Source organism: Hordeum vulgare, chromosome 5H, assembly GCF_904849725.1.
Source record: "Hordeum vulgare subsp. vulgare chromosome 5H, MorexV3_pseudomolecules_assembly, whole genome shotgun sequence".
Taxonomy (NCBI): Eukaryota; Viridiplantae; Streptophyta; class Magnoliopsida; order Poales; family Poaceae; genus Hordeum; species Hordeum vulgare.
In genome coordinates, this window is record NC_058522.1 from 503,264,934 (window position 1) to 503,269,548 (window position 4,615).

A 4,615-nucleotide genomic window follows, 5' to 3' on the forward strand; every position below is an offset into this window, starting at 1 on the left:
AACTTGCATGACATCTATTGTCCATCCCTCCCGTGGCAGCGGGGTCCAAAAGGAAACTACGGGATATTAAGGTTCTCCTTTTAATAAAGAACCGGACCAACGCATTAGCACTTAGTGAACACATGAACTCCTCAAACTATGGTCATCACCGGGAGTGGTTCCGGTTATTGTCACTCCGGGGTTGCCGGATCATAAAACATAGTAGGTAACTACAACTTGCAAGATAGGATCTAAAACACGCATATATTGGTGACAACATAATAATTTCAGATCTGAAAGCATGGCACTCGGGCCCTAGTGACAAGCATTAAGCATGGCAAAGTAGTAGCAACATCAATCTCAGAACATAGTGGATACTAGGGATCAATCCCCATCAAAACTAACTCGATTACATGATAGATCTCATCCTACTCATCACCTCCTAGCGAGCCTACGAATAGATTACTCACGAACGATGAAGAGCTTCATGGAATTGGAGAGGGAAGAAGGTTGATGATGACGATGGCGACGTTTTCCCCTCTCCGGAGCCCCAAACGGACTCCAGATCTGCCCTCCAGATGAAGAACAGGATGTGGCGGCGCCTCTGTATCGCAAACACGACGAAATCTTCTCTTTTTATTTTTTCTGGGACGAAAGTGAACTTATAGACCTGAGGTTGGGGGCGGCACAACTGTGTGGGCCCCACAAGCTTGCCCACCGTCACTGGGGGGGGGGGGGTGGCGGAGCCAGGGCTTGTGGCCCACTGGCCCACCCCCTCAGGTGGATCATGGCGCAGATATTTTTCATATTTTCCAAAAATGCTCCCCGTAAATTTTCAGGACGTTTGGAGAACTTTGATTTTTGCACAAAAATAACACCAAGGCAATTCTGCTGAAAACAGCGTCAATCCAGGTTAGTTCCATTCAAATCATTCAAATTAGAGTCCAAAACAAGGGCAAAAGAGTTTGGAAAAGTAGATACGTTGGAGACGTATCAGCCTGCAGCAAGCGGAATTTAGCCTCCAACTCGGAGTAAGCATCCTGTTGACCAGCCAAGTTTTTCTTTAAATCGGCTACCGCCGCCTCACTCTGGGCCATAGACTCCTGCACATAATATTTGGGGAGACAAGTCTTAGAATTTTTGCAAGCAATACTCCTGACACTTGGGGGCTATTGTATGTTTTTTATCAAAAAAGTCATACCACATACAAGACCCGGCTCATCTTCTGAAAAGATGACCCGGCCCTTGGGGGCTACAGGTTGAAGTTTTTTAATGCAAGACCCGGCTCATCTTCTAAAAAGATGACCCGACCCTTGGGGGCTACAGGTTGAAGTTTTTTAAATGCAAGACCCGGCTCATCTTCTAAAAAGATGACCCGGCCCTTGGGGGCTACAGGTTGAAGTTTTCTAATGCAAGACCCGACTCATCTTCTAAAAAGATGACCCAACCCTTGGGGGCTACAGGTTGAAGTTTTCTAATGCAAGACCCGGTTCATCTTCCAAAAGATGACCCGACCCTTGGAAGGCTAATGAGTATAGGAAGATACATCCGCATACCTCATGTTTGGTCCTCATAAGGCGGAGCAGGCTTTTGTTCAGCTCAAAATCCTTCTCCAGGTGACTTGTGAAGCCGGAGCAAAGCTGGTCGAATTCCAGCTTCTCGTATTGGGGGAGTTTGAGGGGTTATGCATAGCCTTCAGGGGAAAGGTGACTTGCCTTTGAAGTATGTTTGGAGAGCACGACAGTTGGGGGCATAGAGTAGCCAAAGCCGGTAACCACGATGTCTGGATCGTCGGTCGCCTTGAGAGGGCTTGGCGGGTTACTCTGGCCAGCGGTCTCCTTCAAAATGACGGGTGAGTCATCCCGGGCGTCGGGAATATCGCGTGCAGGAATGTCGCAAGCCGCCTTTTGCTCCTCTTTAGCCTCAGGAACAGAGGCGCCCGTGCCTAAGGCATCAGATGTTTGGTGTGCAGAAGGAGAGTCGCCGGCTTTTCTCCTCTTTGCTTGTGCCGTGCGACTAAAGCACCAAGGTTAAAAGCACATGTTATTGTTTAGAAAGCTTGGGTTAACAAAGAAGACTTACCCTTGTACACGAATCGTCGGCAGAGAGCAGAGATGGCCGAGTCGCCAGATGTGGGAGGAGAAGTCTGATAGGACAAAGACTTGAAGTTCACAAAAATGGTGAGTTATATTTCACATGGCAAAATATATAACAAAAGATGTACCTCACTGGTTAGTTTTCGACCGATTGTCTTCTCGGGCAGTCTAGTGATCAAGTCGCCAGAGCGACTACGGGTCTTGCGAGAGGGGGTGAATCTTGCTTTCTTCAAAAGGAAATCAGGGTCCATATAAGCACGAGGATGAGACATGGGCACTTTTCCGCAGATCCGCCTGGCTGGTCGAGGGGAAGAAGAAGGTGAGTCGGAAAAAATGGAAATTACCTCGATTGCATCATTCTTGCTCTCATCATCGTCGCCCTACATGTAAGGATATATGGCATAAGCTTTAGTCGGAACATATAGAGAAGGGACAAGGAAAAAGCCTTACCTCGGAATGTGCCTTGTCCGCATTAGAGTCGCCAACAAAAGATGAATCTTTTGTGGCGGTTTTCTTCTTGCTCACCATTTTCTTCTTCTTGCTTGGCACCTTGGTGGACTTTGGGGCGACAGTTTTTGGGCCCCTCCGCCAAAACACATTGGTTTTCTGATAGACAGAGGTAGGTCTTTAACCACAAAGGTTGTTAAGTATAAACAAGACAAGTGGCGGCTTACATTCTTACTGGTGGCACCGGGTTGGCACGAGAGAAGCCTTTAAGGCCGATCTTGGCGCATTCTTCTAGAGACTCGCCGGTCAGCTTATTAATGACTCCAACGATCTCGCTCTCTGAGAGTTGGCGGCGACTGGCACGCTGTGGATGCTCTAAAGTGCCATCATAATCATACATCAACCCGTCGCGGCGGCTCAAGGGAAGGATATTCCATTCTATCCAGCAGCGGGAAAGGTCGATCCCGATGACCCCATTGTTGTTCAGGAATTTCAGATATGAAAAGAGTGGGATAAACTCCGACTCTTCTTCTTCGGTGAGCTTGTCAGGGAATTTGAAATCCATTGGCAAGCGGTCTCCTCTGAAACCTGGAAGAGGGTTCTCGCCTGGTGGAGAAGTATTTCGGCAGTAGAACCATGACTCGACCCATCCTTTGGGATGGCTGGGCAAAAGGACTGTCGGGAATCCACGCTCGCGGCGTCTCTGGATGTTAACTCCTCCAAGCTCGTGGTTGGGATCGTTGGGGAACTTGGTCTGGCGGTTTAGGTGAAATAAGTTACAGAACAAGGGGATCATGGGTTCTCTCTGCAAATAGACTTCACAGAAGACCTGGAACTGGCATAAATTGCTGATGGAATTGGGTCCTAGGTCTTGAGGATGGAGGTTGAGGAAGTGCAGGACGTCTCGGAAAAACTTTAACCCAGGCGGCTTGAATCCACGCTCAAGGTAATCGGTGAAGATCACTACTTCTCCTGGAGCGGGGTTGGGAGTCAACTCGCCCGGGGCGGTTCTCCAACCAATAGTTTCCTTACTATCGAGGAGACCCGCCTTAACGTATTTCTCGAGTGTGGCATCATCGACTTTGGTTGGCAACCAATCACACCTCGTAATAGCCATGACTACAAAAAATGGAGTACGGGGCGACTTAGTAAAAGACTAGAGTATATTCTAACCTGTTGGTACGGGTCTATGGTGTTTACAAAGGTTTTGTTAACCCGCCAAAATATTCTAACCCGCTGGTACGGGCCTATGGTGTTTGCAAAGGGTTTGTTAACTCGCAAAACAGTTGACGTGCATTGCAACCCGTTATTTGGGCGATCTACGAGTATATCTTCGGGGTTTTTTCTAACTCGCCCTCCAGACTGGAAGAAAGAGCATCTTGGCTACAGTAATAAAACTAAATTGCCATGAAGGCTGAAGTTAAATGGCGACTCTTAGAAGTGTTCTTTACCTTAGAGATATTCTCAACAGATGAATACACATGTTTCTACAGACATGCGGTAAATTATGGATTTACGGACAGATTAAAATAAGAGGATATCGCCTGAAGTAATGGTGATGAACTACACATATAGTACACCTACAGTGTTGGTCAACAGAACATGGGTTTGAACTGGCACGAGGACGTGATTAAAATGGCCGACGCTTGTTGCCATCTAAAACTAATCGCTGGAGCAGGGAACAGATCTGAAACAGGTCGAGGTGTTCATCCTATTATGGAGCTGGCTCGCAAGGAAGCTACGGTCATGGCGTTCTTGGTCTAGCCCTAAGAGGAGGAAGGTGTGTACGTGTCCACAGGAGATCGCTGCCGGGGACGAAGGCTCGGAGCTTCGTGTTCCTTGGCGCCCGGAGAGTCGCGGTCGATGGGGAAAAACTCCGGGAGCCGGGGACGACGCCGGGGCACTGGAGCTCGGAGACAGTGCCAGGATGTCGGTGCGCGGAGATGAAGACGAAGAAAAGATGAGATGGGGGTTGGTGACGGGGTTTCTCTCCCCCCATTTCTCTTACTATTTAAAGGGCAGGAACAGAAAACGAGGCTGTCAAGGCGGAGATCGAGGCGACAAGTCAGTAAACGCAATGATGGCGCCTAGAT